Source organism: Typopeltis vanoorti, chromosome 15 (genome assembly GCF_054136105.1).
Source record: "Typopeltis vanoorti isolate ZY-2024b chromosome 15, IOZ_Tvanoo_1.0, whole genome shotgun sequence".
In the NCBI taxonomy this organism is placed as follows: domain Eukaryota; kingdom Metazoa; phylum Arthropoda; class Arachnida; order Uropygi; family Thelyphonidae; genus Typopeltis; species Typopeltis vanoorti.
Genome location: NC_143563.1, coordinates 15,177,040 through 15,202,572, shown reverse-complemented (window position 1 = coordinate 15,202,572; position 25,533 = coordinate 15,177,040). Strand labels below are relative to the sequence as shown.

Sequence of the window (25,533 nt, the reverse complement as noted above, 5' to 3'; positions counted from 1 at the left end):
CTACCCAGAATATAGTGCAACACTCACTAAATATATCACATTTTGGTTAAACTAACCATTACAGTCAGTGGAGAAGACTGAGGAGCTTTCATGAAATATCAGGATTTATAAAAGAACATAAATCAGACTATTACATACACTAATCATGGAATCCTTTTAATAAATTATAAAAAAATTACAGAAGCAATTACACACATGAAAGGTCATGTAAAGAAAATTCTGAAGCATTTTCTTTACATGACTCTGACATTATGTTCACCTGAATTGCAATGACAATCTAAACATTCCCAAATCCTATTCTATGTAAAATTTGAGACTGGACATAGTGAAAGAATAACTATATAGTATTTCTCCATATAAATGGATAAAAATTACTTTAATAAATTATCAGTTTTGCTGGATTCTATAATCAGCTTACCTTCAGGATCTTGGACCTTAGCTGCAATAACACATTCTCAACAGACTACTCTCCCTGACTTTATAACAGCAACAAATTACAAATGACAATGCGAATTAAAAAATGACATATTAAAAACTAAAACATGCAGATACTGGTCTAATGAGAATGACAGTCTTCGACTAATAGGTGGAGTATGTGATTATCATTCAGATATGCCACGTGTTTAGATACTTTCAAAATTAAACTTTTAAATTAGATAAGTTGGAAAGATATTAAGAGGCAATTAAATATATCAGTTTTTTTCAACTTACATTAATGCAGCTTTTAATGCTATTTTATGTAAATAGTCCCTTAAAAATTTTAACTTCCTATAATGAATAAAGAAATTTACTTGTCTTTGTCACCATAAAAGAACAGGAGATATAGTTGACTCACTATTTAATATACTACTGAGAAGTCCTGACCAAAGCCCTGCATGTACAATGCATGATAAATGCAGCATATATAAAACTATTCCTGTGGTCCCTACAAGTTTTCTACAGCGAAAGTTTATTGGATTATTATGTTGTTGTTGTGGTGTTACTTAAGCTTGTTATCAATTATTGCTAAGCTTCATCAACATTTTGTGACAGCTACTTTGGTGATGCGTATCCTCATCCCCAGCAGATGAACTACGTCTGTAACAAAATCCCCCCCCCCCCACCCACACCACCGCATATTTCATTTTGTTAGCCTCCACTTTTATTCGCTATGCTTGGCTTCATTCAAACTCAGTGCCAAATGGAACATGATTACTATTTTTGCTTTTCAGTTTCTTCTCTGACTGGATTCAAACTATCCAGCACTCCCCACCCCTGTCTCTTCTGTCCTTTACTTAACTTTTCTTTATATCCTTTACACTCAATTCCAGTTACATCAGACTGAGAGCCACATTTCACCATTGCTAACGAACTTAGGACACAGTGCATTAACCAAAGCAACAAACTCAGTTACCAGCTTTTTTTTTTTTTTTTCATCTGCAGTCTACTTGACCCTGTTGGGCAGGTTTCTCATCTCTACAGTGTGTAGAGATGAAAAACCTTCTCATCTCTACACACTCAAAAAAGCCCAAAACACACAGGTCCACCACTTCAGATTCATAGCCAAGTTTATCAACATATATCATCACTAATGTTTACCTTAGCTGCAATAACACATTCTCAACATTCCTTCTACAGACTACTTTCCCTGACTTTCTACATTAAGTCTCTCATCCACAGTACTATCAATAACTTGGTGGTAAACAACTTTCTCTCTCTTACTTGGCCTGCTTTCTAAATTCTTTCACACATTCAAAACTCACACCTACTTCTACACAGTCTGGGAATCAAATCATTTACAGCCCTCCTTAACTCAGTACTATCATATCTCAGTAATAAACTTAACAATTTTCACTCACTCTCTCTCTCTCTCTCTCTCCACTCAGCAATTCCTTCACATTTCTCATACTGTATTTACTATCACTTAAATCATTTGATCTTAAGAGTGACTGTATTCATTATATACTTAATTTTCACTCCTTGAAAGCTTGAAGTAGTGAATCATCAAGAGCAAATTTAATAATCAAATCACTGTACCATATACATGACGGTATAAAAATTTAAGGGTGAATTCCAGATTATTAGAAAAGAGTGCTCATAGTACCCATTCAAAATTCAAAGGGGTTTCCCTATTGGGTGTTCCAGAAAAGATTATAAAAGCTTTGAGAAATTTGAGATAAATGGTCAAAAAACTGTTGAGAAATCAGAATAAGGTCAAGACAGATTTTACTTTAAAACAAACAGTTGAAAAAATCATGAGAATATAACCAGTTGCAAAATACATATGATAAGTACCATACATTCAAAATGTCAATTATATGGTGTAGACAGGATAATATATAAAGCAACATATATAGAATATACTTGTTAATCAACAGGTCAAACTGGGTGTATTCAGGAAAAAAGTTTGATGTAAAAGATGTAAGACAAGGGTACATGCTATCCTTGTAATTCCATTACAAGTTTTTAGGACTAACTCAACTGCATAACTGTTGTCAGAAAGCTAGTATGAAAATCAGCAACAGAAATACAAAGCAATGAAAAAATAGTAACATGGAAAACTGAACACATTCTTAATATAGAAAGAAAAAAGTAATGTACATTACTATTAAATTATTTAAGGAATTTACAACATATACTGGAATATTAATTAAAAGAAACTTTAATAAATACCAACTATATTTCGGCAATGTCACATTGCCATCTTCATGGGAACATACAACTATGACACGTGCACGCAGGCACTACAAAAAGCAAATGATGCGAAGAGAAAAAACTACTGTTGTTCCTAGAGTCCTAAAGGTGACCCTAGTGGGCTATATTGGGTTGTCTTGACTGTTGGGCTGAAGTTCTCAAGATGCAAGCTTCCCAAATTTGGGGCAGTCTCATGCACCCAAATTTGTTGAGGTTTGGAAAGTTTTTTTAGAGCTGAGGCTGATTCCATGAACAATCTTTCATATTTAAATTTGCTGCGGTGTATTAACGTGGCTTTCTTCCAGAGCATGGTCTGCAAGCCCAGAGCATGGCTGTATTGGTGAAACAGGATGTAGTCTTTGTGTTCCAAAATCCTGACATTTGCTGTCCTGCCTGTTTGGCCAAAGTAGGACAGTTTACAGCTGCAAGGGACCTGGTATACCACAGGTAGGTCTTTGGTGGAGCAGATAAGGGATGCCAATTTCTTATATGGTTTGTAACAAGAAGTCAGGTCATATTTTTATAAAATTTTGGTTAACTTTTCAGAGGTGCCCTGGATATAGGGAATGGTGATGGATTTAGTGTAATCTTTGCTATGAAGGGCTTTGTTATGATCCCACGAAGGCAAAATATAGGAAGTAAATAAAACATTGTGGGGTGCTTAAGGGTCAAAGCTGTATAACTAAGAGGAGACCTCCACATAACCTTAAAGGAATGCGGACAACTGACCAGGGCTTCTGACCTAATGTCCAATCCTCACTTCTCGTGGTGCACCCTGTTGGGTATCTATTTGGATACTGAACGAACGAGGATGGGCTGGCAATTTGGGATTTAGCCGACCAAATTGTATTCTTATTGGTTAAACCAAAATAAAAAATGAGTACAACATGACAAAATTTCATGCCGGCTGGGGCGTCGCCCAGTTAAACAAGAACCCCGTTGTTTTCGCCAGGGAACCAGGGCGAACAGTGAAAAGTCAGCTACTGGAACAAATCTGAAAGCACACCCCAACTCAACGTCACCAGAGTTAAAGTCGGTACTATCAACATAAGAAGCCTGAATGGCAAAGAAATGGAGCTAGCTGAGGAATTAGATAAGTACCAGATCGACATAATAGGGGTGACTGAAACAAAAAAGACCAAAACTGGTCAGATCTTTCTGAGCAATAAATACAAAATGTTATATTCAGGCAATGACAATCAAGGAAAAGAAGGAGTAGCCATAGTATTCAACACAAAATATGAGGCTAATCTTCTTGAATGGCAGCCAGTCTCAAGTAGAGTAATGTGGGCAAACATGAGAATGGGGAACTGAACAATGAGAGTTATTTGTGCCTATGGTCCCACAGAAGGTTCTACTAAGGTAGAAGTGGAGGAATTTTTTGAGGCTTTAGAAAGAGCAACTGACACAATGAAAAAGGAAAAGTTGGTCCTTGTTGGGGATCTAAATAGCAGAGTAGGAAATGATTGAGACATACAAAAATATTTTGGGAAAATTTGGAGAAAAGAGCAAAGCTAATAATAATGGCAAATATCTGTTGGATTTCTGCTCAGGATATGGACTGGTTATTACTAACACCATGTTCCAACATAAAAATGTGCACAAATTCACATGGAGAGAAGAGGCAAGGAATAAGAAAAGTCTCATTGGCTATGTTATTGTTGATAGTGATGTTTTCTCCCTGGTAAAGGACACCAGAGTGTACAGAGGATTTGAAATTGGAAGTGATCACTATTTAGTCTTGAGCAGAATAAAATTGAATTTCATATTGAAAAGAATAACATGTAAGAAAGTTTTAAAGCGAATAAAAGTTGAGCAGCTCTCAGATGTGAACTGTAGACTAAAATACATAAAGATTATTGAAAAGAAAATGAAAGAGTTTGAGAACAGGAATCAAACCTTGAAGATTCAGTGGCAAACTCTGAAGAAAACATTGATTGATTCTGCCAGAGAGGCATGTGGTGAGGTTATCTGCAAGGATAAAAAAATCAGAACTCCCTGGTGGACACAGGAAGTTAAAGAGGCAGTGAAGGAAAAGAAGAAAGCATATTAAAAAGTTCCTGTCAAATAAGTCAGCTTGTGCTCTTAAAGAATACAGAGACAAAGGCAAGAATGCTAAACACTGTGTAAAACTAGCTAAACAAAAGTCATGGGAGGACTTTGGCAAGAATATAGAAAACAAATATCAAGAAGGTAGCAAAATATTCTGGAGGTTGTTGAAGAAGCTTAGGAATGGAGGAAAGAGTGCTGTAAAAGAAGTTAGAGATGATATAGGTGACATGAAAACGGGAGAAAAAGATATCCTTGAAGTATGGAGTAATTACTTTGAAAAACTGCTAAATGAAACAAGCAGTGATGACAGCACAGTGGTAAAAAACACTGACCAGGAATGCAGTCAGGAATACATATCCATACTTGAAGTAGAAAAAGCCATCAAAGGCTTGAAATGTGGAAAGGCAACAGGGGTAGATGATATTCGACCAGAAATGCTGAAGTATGGTAGTATAAGAGTCTTACAGTGGCTGTACCGCATAGTTCAGAAAGCCTGGACAGAGGGATGAATTTCCGATGATTGGAGTAGAGCTCTCATAGTACCCATATATAAAAAGGGAAATAAAACTGAATGTGAGAATTACAGAGGGATTTCCCTAGTGAGTGTTCCTGGGAAGATCTATGCAAGTATACTTGAGAAACGGTCGAGAAGAATTGTGGAAGAAAAGCTTGGTGAAGAACAAGCTGGATTCAGGCCAAATAGAGGCTGTCAGGATCAGATCTTCACTTTACGACAAATAGTCGAGAAAGCATGGGAATATAACAAAGTTCTGTATTTAAGTTTTGTCGATTTGGAAAAGGCATATGACAAGGTGCCAAGAGAGAGAAGCTATTCAATACGCTACAGTTATATGGTATCAATGGGGCATTATATCAAGCAATACTTAGTCTTTATTTGAGTTGTAAGTCAGCAGTTAGAATTCAAGGAAGTACAGGAAGATGGTTTAATGTTAAATCTGGTGCGAGACAAGGATGTAACATTATCCTCCCCATTATTCATTATCTATATGGATCACATTATGAAGGAAAGTGGTATTAAACATGATATCAAAATTGGAGATGTTAATGTCAGCTTTATGCGGATGATGTTATACTTCTAAATAAATCCCCTACAAGTCTGCAAGATTCTCTGACTAAATTGAATAGCTGTTGTAATAGATATGGTATGAAGGTCAGCAATAAAAAGACAAAGACAATGAAAATAGGCAGAATCATTGAAAATGTTAACTGTGTTGTGAATGGAGAACCTGTGGAAGAAGTGAAACATTTCAGCTACTTAGGCATGATTTTTACTGAAGATGGTAAATTAAATATAAAAATAGACAACAGAATCAGCAAAGCTGGTATGGTAGGAAGTCAATTGAATAAATTCATATGGAATAAGAGAGAAATTAGTTGGAACACTAAATTAGCTGTATACAAGACTGTGTTCAAACCAGTTTTAACTTATGGATCTGAGAGCTGGGTCAGAAGTATTCTTGTGTAGAGGCTTAAGTGCTGTGAGGACATTATGTTGGAGGTTTAATGGATTTTTTACAACACTCAAAAAGAATTAAAAAGAATTTAATACTTCCTATATTTCGTCCTAGTCACTAAGACATCTACGGGGATTACAGAAACAATTAATGTAACATGCACACAAAAACTTACAATACTAAGCCCAACCACGTGGGTGACACTAAAGTCCTATCTAGGTGGAGCGCCCTCTAAGGGCGGTAGTAGGTGGCCTGGAATGTAAGGTGGGACCTCTGGTGATGAGTGTTTCCCAAATCTTCGGAAGCTTAATGCAACCGTATTTATTAAGATTTGGTTGGTTTTTGAGAGCTGCTGCCGCTGCTTCTAAGAAAAGTCTCTCTTTCTTGAATTTGCTATGGTGGAGCATGGTGGTTTTCTTCCATGATACTCTGTGGGTGGTGTCCAAAACATGGTCAGCCAAGCCTGAATGGCCATAGTTGTGTTTAACGATGTACGACTTGTGTTCCTCCAGGAGGATGGATGCTGATCTGCCTGTCTGTCCAAAGTACGCAAGCTTACAGGAACAGGGTACTTTGTAAACTCCAGGCAGAGAGAGAGGAGGGAGCTGATCTTTCGGAATATGCAAACCTGTTATTATCATCATCAGACCTCCATAGAGGCAAAAGACTCAGGGGTCCTATTTTCACATAATTTATTAAACCATGTCTTAAACTCATTTGCTATTTCAGCACTCACCACATTTTCCAGCAATGCATTCTGTTCTGTTCACCAACTATTCTCCATGCAAATAAACCTGCTCCTCACCTCTCTACTATTACCTTTCAGAAATGTTCTCTTGTTCTACCTGTCTTGCCTCTGTAATATTCCTCCTTATATGGGTTTATTTTTTTCTTACTCATTTCTACAGGTTAGCTATTTCTATTAACGGGAAAACTTTGGAAAATTTATTTAGAGTTAACGACTGCACCACCAGGATTCTCTTTGTGGTATTACATATATTTAAAACTTTCTATAGCGTTTATGCTGAGATTATCCAAAAAACTTATTTATCAGTTGTGGCTAATCTTTAATATTTTCATTCACAGGTCCGTAATTTTTTTGGATAAAGATTAGGCAGTACGATTCTTTAACAAAACAAGCATGTTTATTTCAAAATAAAAAGGCAAATACAAAAACACAAGATCATATACTTTTAAAAGGGTTCCACCTTAGCTCTATTCTAAAACTGTAATTGTAACATTTCAATATTTGAATACACACGTGCAATAAATATTATGATACATAAAGAAAACTGTCAACCCTTCTCAAACTAAGATTATCATGCTTTATAAATTCTAAGGCAAAATATCTCCTATTCTAACTTTTGTACAATTGGTCTTTAGTTTTACTTTTCAGTCTGGAACAATAAACTATATTTAAACAAAAAAATGTCTTGTGGACTTTCAGTCAATTTTCCATATCTTAGATAAACACAAAAAATTGTACTCATGAATCTTCATTAACACACAACACTATACCAGTTCCCATGAAGCACATTTTACCGATGTTTCTGAGTTGGCCAAAGGCATCCGCCATCCAATGCACGTTGCAGGTTCTCTCACTGGCAAGGCATGCTGGTTCGTCTTTCTTGCTCCTTCGATGGCTTCAAGGCTACACTCTCCCGGCTTCAAATGGGCCGACTATCACGACACACGGCAAGAGGAGATGGTCTGGAGTTCTCTACATTCCACCCTTTTTGTTACTTAGAGGACTTCCTATATACGACTCCTCAGGTCTCTGGACTAAGGGTTGAGGCCCCCGAATATGGCCACGCAAAACGGTCTTGATCTTTAACGTTAATGTTCACTTCTAATTCTCACGGAACACACACATAATCTTGTTTACAAAAAGCAGAACTAATTAAGATCTAAACCGTCTTTTATGATACTGTCTTTGAAGCTTGCATCTAGCTGCCTCCGAGCACAATTAAAGCACTTACTTTGTATATACAATTCCTAGATTTTTCTTTTGAAACTGAACTACATCAATACTGTGCTGATTTCTACTTTTGTCCTTGAATCATACAACTTAAACATTTGTTTGATATTTACAGTTTCTGCACAAACTTACATGTTACTTTCTTTAGAGTTAGCTGCATGGATTTTCACAAAATTTACAATGTTAATACAGAAATATTTACCTTGTTCACAAGTTGTGACCTCTGTAAAAGTCGATGCAAAAAAAAAGGAAAAGTCCTACTGCATCAAATTTTACACCTCTCCCCATTCTATGAAAATCTCAAAATCTCTTCCTGTTCTTGTTTTCAATATTATTCAATTTTTCAATTCAATTTTATCCTGCTCAAGACTAAATGGTGATCTCTTCCAATTTCAAGTGAGAAGATATCACTATCAACAATAACATAGTCAATGAGACTTTTCTTATTCCTTACCTCTTCTCTCAATGTGAATTTGTGCACATTTTTATGTTGAAACATTGTGTTAGTAATAACCAGTCCATGTCCTGATCAGAAATCCAACAGTTATTTGCTATTATCAATAGCTTTGCTCTTTTCTCCAAGTTTTCCCAAAATATTTCTGTATGTCTACTACTCTGCTATTTAGATCCCACACAGGACCAACTTTTCTTTTTTCATTTTGTCAGTTGCTTTCTCCAAACCCTCAAAAAATTCCTCCACTTCTACCATAGTAGAACCTTTTGTGGGACCATAGGCACAAATAAGTCTCATTATCCAGTTCCCCATTCTGATATTTCCCCACATCACTCTACTTGATACTGCCTGCCATTCGAGAAGATTAGCCTTGTATTTAGTGTTGAATACTATAGCTACTCATATTCCTTGGTGTACGGAGACTTGAAAGAGTGTTGATGAATGATGTGGAAGTTGATGTACAGACTCAGGGAAACTAGATTTATTAAGAGGGGGGGTAGATATGCAGACTTTAGGGGGGGCAGTTAAGTGTATGAATGAGTATATTATGCCCGGGCGAGTACGACGGACAACAAATCAGAATGGGATAATTAGTATAAGGAATCAAAGTAGGGATGGGACAAATGGGCTTCTGCGATTCATGTACACTAATGCCAGGAGTATTAGGAACAAGAAGGAAGAGTTTTTGGCCATGGTTGGCACTTCCAGGCCACAGGTTGTCGGTATTAGTGAAACATGGTTGACAGAAGATGATAAAGCTAGTGGGATTGAATGCGATGGGTATAGCGTGTTCAGGAGTGACAGGGTGAATAAAAAGGGGGGAGGAGTGTTATTGATGATAGCTGATGAGCTTCAGCCAAGGAGTATAGAAGTTGAACTGCAGGATGGGGAAAAAAGCACATTTGAGGCTGTTTGGTGTGAGATACAATCTAGCAGAACAAAATATACAATTGGGTGCTGCTATAGACCGGGTGATGGAGTGGATGGTGGGAATAGTATGCATAAGCAAATAGAAGAAATGAATGGAAGGAGGGTAATTATTATGGGTGATTTCAATTATGGTAACATTGACTGGAAAGAGGAGAGGGCACATGGGAGGAAGGAATTGGATTTTATGCAGTTATTAAGAGACAACTATCTACGGCAACATGTATTGGAAAATACCAGGGGGCAGAGAGTGCTGGACCTAGTAATTGCAACTGAGAATGTAGCTGTAATGAACATGACCATGTTGCCACCAATTGGTGAGAGTGACCATAAGGTCATGACTTGGGAGGTGGCTAAAGGAGTCGAATTTACAATTAAGACAGGGTATATGTGGAATTACCGGGCTGGTAAGTATGACAAGCTTAGGTGTGTGCTTGGCTCAATGCCATGGCATGTAAAACTGCAAGGGCTGGATGTTGATGGTGCATGGGAGGTGGTTAAGAACTGTTTGCAGGAGGCAATGGTTGACTGTATACCAAGAGTCCGAATAATAAATCAGGTAGGGGTTAAATGGATGAATAACACTATTAAGCTTGAGCTGCAAAAAAAGAAACAATTGTGGAGGGAATTTAAGGAGAAGGGTGACCATCAGGTGCATGAACAGTATAAAGCTCAGGCCAGGATGGTAACAAGGGTGGTAAGAAAAGCAAAAGCAGATTACGAAAGGAAATTGGCCATGCAGGCTAAAGAGAATCCCAAACAGTTTTTTCAATATGTTGCAAGTAAAAGGAAAAATGCTCATGGTAGAATGATCTTAAAAAATGCTGAGGGTAGGGAGGTAACTGAATCAGTCGATGTTGTGGAATTACTGAGCGAGCACTTTGCAAGAGTATATCATCCAGGTGGTGGCTTTGCGAAAATGGAGGAACCAACAGCTTATACTGGAATTGTGATGGATGAGGTAGAGGTAACTAGTCTATTACAGAACCTCAATGTCAATACATCTATGGGATTGGATGGTATACCAGCTCGTGTCGTACGTGAAGCGGCCAAAGAATTATCAGTGCCCTTGACCATTATGTTTAATTTGAGCCTCAGGACTGGGTCAGTCCCAAGGGGGTGGAAAGAGGGGAAAATAGTTCCACTGCACAAAGGTGGTTCCAAGGCTGCTGTTGAAAATTACCGGCCAATCAGCATAACAGGAATCATTATCAAGGTCTTAGAGAAAATAGTCAAGAGGAAAATACAAGATTGGATAGAAGAAAATGGGATACTGTATCGGGGACAGCATGGTTTTGTGAAGGGTAGGTCATGCCTCAGTAACTTGCTCACGTATTATAACACAGTGACGGCTGAACTGGATAAGGGTAATGGGTTTACAGTGATTCTGCTGGACCTTGCTAAGGCCTTTGACAGGATACCACATGGAATTCTAATCAGTAAATTGCAGCATATGGGAATGAACATAGGGTTGGTGAGATGGATAGGAGGGTGGTTGACGGAGAGATATCAGAGAGTGGTTTACTCAGGAGTAGAGTCCACAAGACGGCCTGTGACTAGTGGTGTACCACAAGGATCTGTTCTTGGACCACTGCTGTTTAATTTGTTCATAAATGATATAGGAAAGGATCTGAGAGGAACAGTTCATTTGTTTGCGGATGATGCGAAGTTGGGTAGGGCAATAGTGAATGCAGATGACGTCAAAATTTTGCAGGATGATTTGGATAGATTGGAGGTCTGGGCTAGGGAGAATGGATGTCAATTTAATGTGGCAAAATGTAAGGTTATGCATTTTGGGGTGAAAAGATGGGAGGCAGTTTACTGCATTGGTGGAACCGTGCTCCAGGAAATTGATGAGGCACGAGATTTAGGAGTGTTGGTGGATAAGGAATTGAAATTTAGGGGACACATTGCAAACGTGGCCAAATCAGCTCATCAAATCACTTGGTTGCTGAAGAATACGTTGACAAGCAGAGACAAGCAGGTTATTGTTCCTCTGTATCGAGCCTTGATAAGACCTCATCTCGACTACTGTGCTCAGATTTGGTCACCTAGGTTTCTTCTTGATGGGGAGGAGGTGGAGAGGATCCAGAGGCGAGTGACCAAGATGATAGCAGGTCTGTAGAATGAACCGTATGAGAACAGGTTGAGGATTTGTGGGTTGCAAAAATTGGTTGATAGGCGGAGGAGGGGAGATATGATTGAGACATTCAAATTACTGAAGGGTTTCTATAAAATTAATTCAGAAGATATTTTTGAGAACAGGGCTGGTTGTGGGAGGACTAGGGGACATCCATGGAAACTGGGCAAAAGTGTGGTTAGTAAAGGTGTTAGAGCTGGGTTCTTTACTTTTAGAGTAGTGAATGAGTGGAATGCGCTCCCTGAGTCTGTGGTGGATGCTGTGACAGTGAATGAGTTTAAGGCGAGGTATGATAGATACTGTATGAATGTCAAATAGTTGTGATGAAAATGATTTGGGGCCTCCCTCGATGAGTCTAATGACTCCCTGGAGTTGCCCGTAATAATAATAATAATAATAATAATTAATCTAATTCTTTATCAACTTAAATCTCAATCATATCCTACTCCTTTTCCAAAATTATTACAAAGTGCATTTCTTCTTTCTTACTCCACATTTCAGAAACTATCTTTGTCAAACCATCTCTGGATCTTTCTCATATATTTCATTCACATGAAAACTAGTGGACCAAATCTGCATACAGTAATCTGTATGTGGCTGGTAAAGGCTATAAACAAAAGAACCATACTCTTCTTACTTCTTCTACATGCCGATATCCTCTGCATCATTGGCACAATTCACTGTGATATCTTACAATGTTGTTGATATGCCAGCTAAATTTTAGGTCTTTGTCCACTATCACTTCCAGATCCTTATTTCCTGCAAAATGACCACACCAAATGAACTTTCTGCATGCCATTGTTTTAAATTTTAACTGACAACTCCACTTATGTGCCTACTCAAGCTGTTTTTTTTTTAAATCCTCCCATAAAGCTACATTTGTTTTATGCTTCATAGTTTTCCCCACTTTGAGTAATCTACAAACAACTGCATATACCCATTCAAAAAATTAAACAACAACAATGGTCCTGAAACAGTTCTCTGCTGCACACCACTAGTAACTATCCTTTTTCAGATACTGCTCTGCTATATAAGCCTGCTGATATCTAGACAGTCAATTTCCTATCCAAGACATTAATCTATTTATCGATATACCACATTTAAATATATCACAAGAATAAGCACTTTGCAATATGTAAGTCAGTTGCTAAAACAGGATCTCTTCTTAATAGAGTCATGCTGACTATTATACATAATAGTGAACTTAGCTCTCCAACATTACAGTTATCCCACACACAAACTGGCCTATATAAATTATTACCTCTTTATACAGTGCACTTGCTCTCTGGAACTTTGCTGGCCTGGTTGGCCAAGTGGTTAGCGTATCTGCTCTACAACTAACAGGCTGTGGGTTTGACTCCCACTGTGAACATGGATGTTTGTGATCGTCTTTAGGTGGAAGATGAATTTTATCACTCATTGTAAGACCACTTCCCTGCTTATCGGAGTGCTGAAGTGACTTGAAAAAAGTTCCATCTTTGGTAGGCATCTCTAGAGCAGGGTTTCTGGACAAGATTTAAAAAAAAAAAAAAAATCCTTAATTCTTAGTCCATCCCAAAATATGACCAACAACTTGAAGATTACTCAGAGGAAAATGGAAACATCATTATTCAGTATTACCATTCTAGTTAGAAAGCAGAATACTTGGGTCAGAGCTAAGACTAGGATTAGGGACATTATAACAAAGCCATTAAAAGATCCAAATGGCAATGGGCAGGTCATATTGAAAAGGTACCACTCAAAAATGGACAAATTTAATATCTGAATAGTATCCCAGAGACGGAAAGAGCTACAGGAAGATCAAAGAGATGGAAGGATGAGATTAAAGAGATGGCTAGAATTCAGTGACATGTTAAAGCTCAAGATAGGACTGAATGGAGACCTTTGGAGGAAGGTAGTGGACAGAAAATACTGATGAAGCTTACTAGAATACTCTAGATCAGAGATAGTTGCCAAAAGTTGTTTTGCTGGGTAAAAAGTAAATTATATCTCATTTTCCTTTTACCCTCTTTTACTTTGCGGTGCCAAGGGTTTATTAATCATCGGAACTCAAACTGTTCACAGGATAAGGTAGTCAAGCCCTACACCCCGGTGTATCCCATGTCAGTAGTGCTGAGTTCTCAAGGCCAGTTTGTCTGCTTTGCAGGATGAAAAACCCCAGGATAAACTGTGGAAAAAACCCTACTGTTCATTCCCAAGACTGACTAACTTGGCTATGGCTGAGGAAGATCCTTCAGCTCCTTACGTCTCCGACAGGAATTGAACCTTGGATACTCCTTCCCCATGCATATGGTTGTGAAGTGCACAGACGAGTAAATTATATTTGACAAGAAATTACATTCTTGATTCTGGCCCTTCCCATAATGTTTTTGCATTAGACAACTGATGTGTGAAGTGAACTGCTTCTATATAGAAATAGCCTATTTGTGAAGATACCTCATACCAAACAGTTTACTTACACTTGGGTAAAAGATCAAACAGAATAAAATTTCTTGTCAAATGTAATTCACTTTGTCATCACCAAATAAAAACTTTTTAGTCTATCCAAAGGAGGCTAAATGCACTCCAAATTGTGTCGGAGGATAAAGTTGATCCTCAGGAGAAAAAAAGAAAGTAACCAGCTGAATGAGAGGTTTGAAAATGGCATGGAGATTATATTTGTAGAGACCTCAGTTATCCTTTTCAATTCACCTGGAAAATAAGGGATGGAGGACATTTCCAAAAATTGTAAAATGTGTATATTTGTTTTTGAAAATTTGTTTTACATATATCTGTGTTTCTTGAATTACTATTATAAACAAATGTGACCATATATTTTCTGCAAGTGAATATTTGAAGGGCAACAACAAAGTTTTATTGTAACAATAAAACTTTGTATCTATGCATCATAGTGGCTGTGGAAAGGAAGAACGTTTTTCATACAGGGTAATTTTCATTCTATTTGTTTCTAATTACACTAATTGTCACTAAATGTAGTACATAGCATCTAATTGTCTCTATGATATTTAGTGATATGATAATACTCTGTTTTGCTTACATCTGTGCAGTACTGTGTCTATGGTAGAGGGATGTTTTTCCCTATATATTGACACTTTCATTTTAGCCTTTGGATACAAGTTAGTAAAAATGTTTATTCCTGTGAATAAAAATGAATTCTATGTTTTACAAAAAACAGACTGCATTTGATAATCCCCAACAAAATATTAGCATATCTGGAATTCATTATTATAAAAAAAAAGTGTACACTGATCATAAAAATCATTACTAAATAAAAGAAAATTCTTTTTTAGAAAACAAAAAAAAGCAAAATATAAATTTAAAAAATAGAAATAAATATATTACAAGCACAACAAATTGTAAAAAAATAATTTGCCTGCTCAGTGCTCCATCAATACGTGTAACTCATGCCACTCTTAGATGAATCATCTGATCAATATTATTAGTTCAATGAATATGCTCCTCACAAGTTTCTTTCCTCATAAGTTTTTTTTTTTTTTTTTTTTAATGATTCCCATCATAACTGTCAACATGTATGTCTAGAGATTATAGCATGATGTAATTTGTTCCATCTCAAAGCAACCAATGATCCAACACGTAGCATCTCATAGCAGTTCAGTGTTTAGAGAACTCTGAAATCTAAGTTGTTTATTTTAGAAAAACTAGCTATATTAGTTAGGAACTGTATTAAAATTAGATTATATTGTGGTGTTAATTATATTTATAGTTAACTGTATTCGACCAGAGCAACTTTTTTTATTTAAATATAAGTTAATAAGCTATTTTGTACAGTAAGTTATATAATCATCATCAAATTCCTGCCATGTACCCTCAAGGGGTGTACAGGATATGATAGTACTACATGAAAAAATTACATCATTACTAACTTCCTATCTATAATTTTCCTCCAAATCAGTCTGTTACTTGTCAAGACTCCAACATTATCAGTTCTTATATTTCTATCGTCTAAGGCACTTTGTACCGTATCAATCCACCTATATCTTGATCTTCCTCTGGGTAGTTTTCCTGCCAACCTGGCAGAGAACACTTGTTTTGCTAATCTTTCCTCTCCCATTCTATTTAAGTGCCCATACCACCTGAGATTAGCTCTGCTAACACATTCCTGGATGCTGACAATGCCAAGTTCTTTCCTAATATCCTCATTTATAATATGATATTGCCATTGATGCCATCTGTTCACGCCTCTAATCTTTCTCAGGACTCTCATATCTGCAGTCTCTAGTCTTTGGTCAAGTGTTTTACTTCTGACCCAGCTCTCAGATCCATAAGTTAAAACTGGTTTGAACACCGTCTTGTATACAGCTAATTTAGTGTTCCGACTAATTTCTCTCTTATTCCATATGAATTTATTCAATTGACTTCCCACCATACCAGCTTTGCTGATTCTGTTGTCTATTTCTATATTTAATTTACCATCTTCAGTAAAAATCATGCCTAAGTAGCTGAAATGTTTTACTTGTTCCACAGGTTCTCCATTCACAACACAGTTGACATTTTCAATGATTCTGCCTATTTTCATTGTCTTTGTCTTTTTATTGCTGACCTTCATACCATATCTATTACAACAGCTATTCAATTTAGTCAAAGAATCTTGCAGACTTGTAGCAGATTTATTTAGAAGTATAACATCATCCGCATAAAGCAAAGAGCTGACATCAACATCTCCAATTTTGATATCATGTTTAATACCACTTTCCTTCATAATGTGATCCATATAGATAATGAATAACAGAGGGGATAATGTACATCCTTGTCTCACACCAGATTTAACATTAAACCATCTTCCTGTACTTCCTTCAATTCTAACTGCTGACTTACAACTCAAATAAAGAATAAGTATTGCTTGTTATAATGCCCCATTGACACCGTATTGAATAGCTTCTCTCTTGGCACCTTGTCATATGCCTTTTCCAAATCGACAAAACTCAAATACAGATCTTTGTTATATTCCTATGATTTCTCCACTATTTGTCGTAAAGTGAAGATCTGATCCTGACAGCCTCTATTTGGCCTGAATCCAGCTTGTTCTTCACCAAGCTTTTCTTCCACAATTCTTCTCAACCGTTTCTCAAGTATACTTGCATAGATCTTGCCAGGAACACTCAGTAAGGAAATACCTCTAATTCTCACATTCAGCTTTATTTCCCTTTTTATATATGGGCACTATGAGAGCTCTACTCTAATCATCGGGAATTCGTCCCTCTGTCCAGGCTTTCTGAACTATGCAGTGCAGCCACTGTAAGACTTTTATACCACCATACTTCAGCATTTCTGGTCGAATATCATCTACTCTTGCTGCCTTTCCACATTTCAAGCCTTTGACGGCTTTTTCTACCTCAAGTATGGATATGTATTCCTGACTGCATGCCTGGTCAGTGTTTTTTTACCACTGTGCTGTGATCACTGCTTGTTTCATTTAGCAATTTTTCAAAGTAATTACTCCATACTTCAAGGATATCTTTTTCCCCTGTTTTCATGTCACCTTTATCATCTCTAACTCCTTTTACAGCACTCTTTCCTCCATTCCTAAGCTTCTTCAACAACCTCCAGAATATTTTGCCACCTTCTTGATATTTATTTTCTATATTCTTGCCAAAGTCCTCCCATGACTTTTGTTTAGCTAGTTTTACACAGTGTTTCACTTTCTTACATTTGTCTCTGTATTCTCTAAGAGCAAAAGCTGACTTATTTGACAGGAACTTTTTAATATGCTTTCTTCTTTTCCTTCACTGCCTCTTTAACTTCCTGTGTCCACCAGAGAGTTCTGATTTTTTTATCCTTGCACACAACCTCACCACATGCCTCTCTGGCAGAATCAGTCAATGTTTTCTTCAGAGTTTGCCACTGAATCTCCAAGGTTTGATTCCTGTTCTCAAACTCTTTCATTTTTTTTCCAATAATCTTTCTGTATTTTAGTCTACAGTTCACATCTGAGAGTTGCTCAACTTTTATTCAACAGTAAGTTGCATAGAGTGGCAAATGGAAGCGATGAAGCAGAACAATGTCATCCCAAGTACCATTGTTCAAGGAATTCGACCAGAGCGACTTTTATCGGTGCAATGTCTGTGAAATGTACTTATTACATTTCACAGACAAAAGCAAGAGTGGTGGAGGAGTATGCCAACAATGTTATGAAAGTAAGTGTTAATGCAGGTCAGGTCAAGAGATTGAAGTTAGATGGAATAGGGAATATGCATAAAAATGTGTAGGTGACAGTGTAATAGAATTGAGAGAAAGAGAGAGTAAAAGTGATGATAAAAAGAATAGTAATATGATATATATATATATATATATATATATATATATATGAAGAATTATGAGTTGGCTGTAATGAGGAAGATAGCATGGTTATGCCGAGTGCTACGTATAGGATGAAGCATTAGCTAGAGCTCTAGAGAAAAGAGAAAGGAATACTTGACTAAGAGAGAAAGAAAAATTAAAGTCTTGTACATTGATTCTATTATAAGATGTGTGTGCTTGATGAGAAAGTGAAAGAGTGCAAAGATTAACGATGTTAGTGAGGAAATCAGAATGCAAAAAGGTAAAAGTGAACAAATATTGTTTTGGCTGGAACAAATGATTTGAAAGGAAACAAGCATGGTATGAGTGAGGACATGAAAGAGTTAATAAAAGTAGCAAAAGAAAAGAGTGAGTTAAAACAGCGAGTCTGTTGCCATCATATGACAGTTGAGTTGAGGAGGACCATGAAAGCATGTAGATTGTGCAGAAGGAATGATGTGGAGTGAGTCTGATGGATAAAAGGACTTGTACAAGGTGGGCATTTACATTTAAATGGATTTCGTATTCAGTATGAAAAGTTTGAATGAAATTTTTTTACTTGTAAAAAATCAAAGAAACTAGAGCTTTTGGGATGCAATGCATTTGATTAGGCACAGATGATTTTGATGATGTTCAGATGATTTTGTACAGTTTCATGTTTCTAGGAAAAAGAATCAAATCAAATCAAATGAACTTGCTGGAATGTAAAAGTTGAGTCTGGTTGCAATTAACTGTATGCCTAGTGTCAACAGAAAGCAAAACAAGGCCAGATTCTTGAATCCCAAAAAAAATCTAATATAGTCTTGATCATCAATTATAATCATTGCAGAACAGCCAGTCTGCCCAAAATAACAAAGATAACATGAGCAGGGTACTTGATAGACACCTGGTAAGGAAAGAGGCAGTAATGCATCCTTTGTGGATGGTAGAAAGGAAGAAAGTTTCCAAGCTGGTTTGAAGGAAGTGTATACAAGGGTGGTCTGAAATGTTCTCAGCCTTGACAATAGAACACTATCGGCAAGATTTTTTTTTCTAAGTTGATACCTCTATCATAAGCATCCATGTGAAATTGCAAGTCATTCTATCAACTAGTTTGTTTTATACAGCTGTCTGAAGCAAAAGTGTTGTCTGTATCCCTTGAAATAGATAAAATTGAGTATCATGCAGTTATAAAATTATTTCTAAAGAAAGGTTTAACGCCAAAAGAAATTCATTCAAAGTTCATAAAAGTTCATGGACACTCTTCTCTTTCGTTTTTGACAATTAAGAAATGGGCTGCCGACTTTAAACGTGGCTGTACCAGCCTTGAAGATGATCCACGTGAAGGATGTCCAAAAAGCTTAAACACCAGAAATCATTGATTAAGTGCACGATATTGTATTGGATGACAGACGAGTCAGAGCATATGAAATTGCTGAGACTATAGGCATTTCAAAAGAACGCGTAGGATATATTTTGAATGAAGAATTGCAAACAAAAAAGCTTTTGCACAAGATGGGTGCCGCGCTTGCTCACAACAGATCAAAAATGCACTCGCATGAAAATCTCTGAACGTTGCTTGGAGCGTTTTAACAAGAATAAAACTGATTTCGTGCATCGATTTATTACTATGGATGAGACTTGGATTCACCATTACACACCAGAACCCAAACAGCAGCCAAAACAGTGGACAGAAGCTAGTTGTTCAGCATCAAAGAAGACAAAATCAGTTCCATCAGCAGGAAATGTCATGGCACTGGTGTTTTACGATGCTAAAGGCATTTTGTTTATTAATTATCTGGAAAAGGGTAAAACAATAACAGTGAATATTATTCCATTCTTTTAACCAGACTAGATGAAAAAATTCATGAGAAAAGATCCAGTTTGCAGAAGAAAAAAAAATCTTTCATCAGGACAATGCACCTGCTCACAAAGGTGTTTTGGAAATGGGAAAATTAAGGGATCTGCACTATGAATTGTTGGAACATCAACCCTATTCCCCAAATTTAGCTCCCTCTGACTTCTATCTCTTCCCAAAACTAAAACTCTTCCTTGCTGGTCAGCATTTTTCTTCAGATCAAGAGGTGATTGCAGCTGCAGAGGGGTATTTTGCAGATCTTACTGAGAACCACCACAGGGATGAGATAATGGCGCTGGAGCATCACTGGAATAAATGTATGTCTTAAGGGAGATTATATTGAAAAATAAAAATAATTTTGAAATTATAAATTCATTTTTTCATTGTTAGGCCGAGAACTTTTCAGACCACTTTCGTAGATTGAATTTTAAAAGAATCCCTACATTTGTTTAAAGATTTCTTTAAAGTAAGGTACTGAAATTCTTTTCACATCAGAGTTTTTTGTGATGAGTGATGGTGGGAGGATGAGTGAAGCTTGGCTTATGACCTGAAAATTTAACATGACCTGTGGGATTACCAATAATTAAGGTACCTAATAAAGGGTAGTTCGTTATTATACTCAAGTTCAATAGCGAACTTGATATGGGTACAAGGAGTTTATTTTCTGTAAAAACTGAAGCAATTCTGAATCAGTGTGAACCAAATTACAAAATTAACAATGGTTAATTCTGTAGAAATGCTACAAAGTAGGAAGCATTGCATTGTCCAGAATGTTCATATACCTCTTGGAGTTCAATGTTTGTGGCCAGAGCGCGAAGGCCAAACCTAAGAAAAACAAGACCATACTATCACACAACCACCTCCAAATTTCATAGTTGGGGTTATACAATCTGGTAAGAGATATTCACTGGGCATCTGCCACACCTACACCCATCCATCTGTTCAGCAGAGGGTGTTGTGTGAATTGTTACTCCATAACACAGCTTTCCAAGCTTCATGTCTCACTGTACACTCTTTTGTACCAGTGAAGATAACACTGCATGTTGGTTTGGGTAATGTGTGGCTTGCATATTAGAGTCCTATAATGGGAACCCATACTGTGAGCCTCGGTTGTGAATGTTTTTGTACAGATTTGTGTTTCAGTCGATGCCTGGAACTCTGCATTCAATGTGTCCGCCAATAAATGGTTTTTACATATTATCCTTCGTAGCATCCTACGGTCACGTTTGGTGAGTGGCGAGTCAGCCACTGCAAGTAGTACTTGCAGTTGACTCCCTGCACTTCCATCTCAGTATGGTATCACTGATACCATATTGACCTGGAATGGCCCAATTCGTCAACAATTTGCTGACTTGCAACATGCAATCCTATCACACACCTCCTTCAAACTCAGTCAGTTTCCTCCTCGCAGCCATTTCACCTGGATGCAGTTGCACTGATATGGGAGCATCATATTCCTCCAATTTATACTGGCTACAAACACGACTCATTACATGGCATGATGCACCTTGCCCATGTGGTATCCTTTGACTTCTTTCCAAGCATTGTATGCACAGGAAGGCACAACATGGACATGCAAGTATAACAGTTCTTTAAACCATATATATTTACTGTCCCTACAATAAACAAAACTAAAGTACAAAATCTATTTCCTCAATTCCCAATATGTATCCTAAAAGACTGTCTGGGATATTTGGATAGCACTGCATGATTAATTTTATTAAAATTAATTTAAATTAAATTAAAATTAATCTTAATTTATTAAGATTCCAACTTATCAGATCTCATATTTCAGTCTTCTGTTAACTATCAATTCATTCACATTTGAATAAGTTTCTACACATATTCTTTAATGCTGATGTGAAGATACTTTTTAATATCCTTTTTAATATGATTCTGCCATTGTGCCATCTGTTCACATCCCTAATTTTGTTCAGAAATGGTTAAAACACAGTCTTGTATATTGCTAGTTTGATGTTTTGGCTTATTTTCATCTTAATCTGTCATCATCATCATCATCTTCCTTATACCCTCTTTTACCTTGCGGTGTCGAGGGTCCATTGATCATCGGACCTCACTCCATTTACAGGATAAGGTGGTCAGCCTTATGCCCCGGTGTATCCTATGGCCTGTAGTGTTGAGTTCTCAAGGCCAGTTTGCCTGCTTTGCGGGATGAAAAACCCCAGAATAAACCGGGGGAAAAACCCTGCTGTCCACGCCCAAGACTGGCTAACTTGGCTATGGCTGAGGAAGATCCTTCAGCTCCTCACGTCACTGACGGGAATCGAACCTAGGACACTCCTTCCCCAGGCATATGGTTGCGAAGCGCATAGCCACTAGGCTAACCGCGCGGTATGTCTTAATCTGTCTAAGTTTATTATTATTAATATGCTCCCTGTCATATCCACTTTGTCTATTCTATTTCCAAATTTACTTTGTCATCTTCACTAAAAATTATAAATAAACATTTTAATTTCTAGTATGTCACTGAAAATGCAGTTTTACCTGCTTATTTTCATAGTTTGGCTTTTTTATTGCCAATTTTCAAACCAAATTTCTTACAGCAGCTATTCAATTTAGTTTAATTACCTTACAGACTTCAACTGAATTTATTTCAGAGTATAAGATCTTCATAAAGTAAAAAGCTGAATAAATGTGAGATTTTTTTTTTTTATCATGTTTAATGCCATTTTCCTTCATAATTACTGTCATTATAATGTGTAATTTTCATAGATTCCAAAGACATCTTGAGAGGCCAACATTTACCATTATTCACACAATACTTATCTTCCTTTAAACTCATTCAATGATAAAGTAATAATTACCACTTCTGGTAACCAGTTTCACACATTCACCACTCTCCAAGCGAATAATATTAATGTAATTCTTACACCTTAACTACACAGTTTCCATGTCTCACAGATCCCTCTACAGATCAGTCAACCATTTTAGTCACTTGCATGTGAATCACTTACATATTCTCAAGAATCTAGAAAACTAAATCTATACACAGTAGTCTAGATGTGTGACCATATCTAAACCTTACAGAGAGGAATAATAACCTCTATATCTTCCTATCAGTGTTCTCCAAAATCCCACTAATCCTATGAGTTATTCTGTCCACTTTTGCAATATCCCTCAGAATTTCAATTCTGTTAACCATCACTCCATTTTTAGCCTTGACCATTTTTTGCAGTCCAGTTCCTTCACATGAAAATACACAGCTCTTAATCGTTTCGTCCCGAAGTGTATAACTTTACACTATTATCACAATAACTATTATTCTCTGCAAAATGTCAGTCTAATTAAACCATCATGGAGGATCTGTCACTTTTAACTACTGCCCTCTCTAGTTTAGCATAATCAGAAAATGACCAGATATTCTCACTCAAATCATTTCATTAATAATTATGGCAGACTAATAGCTGCAAAGGATATAGTGGAATTATTGAACAAGCACTTTATCAGCATATATCACACTGGTGTAAATGATCTGGTGCAATATACAGAAGAGAGACAAGTATTAGGAGAATTGGAAGTGAAAGAAAGAGAGGTGTATCAGGTATTGGTTGGGTTAGATGTGAATAAGGCTATGGGAATGGATGACATATCACCATGTATGCTTAAGGAATGTGCACAGTTGGTTATGACCTGGTTATTCAATGAAAGTCTTGCAGAGGGTAGGGGATTCCTAAGGAGTGGAAAGAAGTCAAAATAATACCACTCCACAAGCATGGTTCTAAGATAGAAGTCTCCAACTATAGGCCAGCCTGAATAACTGCAGTCGTGATCAAGGTGTTGGAGAGATTGGTAAGGAATAGAATACACAATTGGGTTGATGGACATGGCATTCTTTATGATGGTCATCATGGATTTGTAAAGGGTAGGTCCTGTTTCAGTAATTTACTTGCATTTTATGATACGGTGACGAGTGTGTTAGATAGGGGAGAATCATATACTGTGATATTCTTAAACTTTGCAAAAGCATTTCATAGATTACCACATGATGTTGGTGTACAAGCTGCAGAGGATGGGAATAGACAGTATATTGGTTAGATGAATCAGAGATAGGCTCTCTGAACGATACCAGTAAGTTGTGTATGATGGAGCAGTGTCTCAAAAAAGAAGGGTAACCAGTGACTTGCTCCAGGGTTCTGTTCTTGGGCCCCTACTGTTTAACTTGTTTATAAATGATATATCATATGGACTGACTGGGGATCTTCAGTTATTTGCTGATGATGCAAAGTTGGGAAGAATTATAAGCAGAAATACTGATGCTGAATCCCTTCAGGAAGATTCGAATAGATTTTTTACTTGGACAAAAGTGGGATTGTAGTTTTAATATCAATAAGTGGAAGGTATTGCATTTTGGAGTGCAGAAATATAAAGCTTTGTACTATATCGATGGTGCCATACCGCAGGAAGTGGATGAGATTAGAGATCTGGGAGTGATGGTTGACAGTAGACTGAAGTTTAGAGGGCACATTGTAGTGCTGCTATGATAAGAAGTACTCTAACATGCAAGGATAAGGAAGTGGTTGTTCCACTGTATGAGGGACTGGTCAAACCACACTTGGACTATTGTGCTCAGATCTGGTCACCTGGTTTTCAATGTGATGTGGAGACATTGGAGAGGATCCAGAGATGAGTGACTAAGACAATATCAGGAGTTTGGAATGCTGGCTATGGAGAGAGGTTGAAGAGATGTGGATTGCAGAGTTGGGTGGATAGGAGGAAAAGAGGTGATATGATAGAGATGTTTAAGTTAGTGACAGGATTTTATCAGATTAATCCAGAGGGGATTATAAAAAGAGTAGAAAGTGAGAGGGGAAGAACCAGGGTCATTCCTGGAAGTTATTAAAAGTGTGGCGAAGAAGGGTGTGAGGAGTAGATTTTTTATACAGAGAATTGTCAGTGAATGAAATGCAATGCCAGAATGTGTTGTTAATGCAAGGAGTGTTAAGGATTTTAAGATTCTATATGATAAATATGTTGTCAGTTGAATGAACCTCCCACGATGAGTCTGTCAACTCCTTGGAGAGTGTAATAATAATAAACATATTAAATAACTCAAATACAGAGCCTTGCAGCTAATCATTAGTTACCTGCCTTCTCTTTTATATTCTAATCTACCACACACTATTTTTTTGCATCTTCATGATGTGATCCATATGATTCATACAGGTGAATAACAAAGAGAAAGGACCCCCTTATCATACATCTGATTCTACATTAAATCACCTTTCCTGTGCTGATTATGACTTAAGCAGAAGCTATATATGATGGTGCTACAGCTTCTCTCTAGGCACCTTGTCATATGCCTTTTACAGATCTACAAAAGTAAATCCAGATCCTGGTTATATTCCTATGATTTTTCAACTATTTTGTCTTGAAGTAAAAATATGATCCTGATAACCATTATTTGGCATGAACTCAGCTTATTACTCAAGTCTCTCTTCCACAACTGTTTTAATCAGTTATTAAATGTTTCTATTTCCCACCTAGCCTGTGATGATGCTGATGAAGACACTGTAAATGGTGCAGTTGAAGCAAAAACTGGAATGGGTCAGCAAATTTTGTTTTGAATTCCATATATCAAATTTTAATGAAACATGTCCATCCAAAGTCCCAAAATAACTTGCATATCTTTTTAGTGCTTACACATTTTACAAAACACATCTTAAAAAAAAAAAATAAAAT

At 36.9% G+C, this 25,533-nt stretch overlaps 1 protein-coding gene across 4 annotated transcripts in view; it reads right to left on the bottom strand.

Annotated features, from left to right (window-relative positions):
* Positions 1-25,533, bottom strand: part of LOC150098408 (uncharacterized) — a 255,884-nt gene that overhangs the window by 95,935 nt on the left and 134,416 nt on the right. The window lies entirely within an intron of this gene.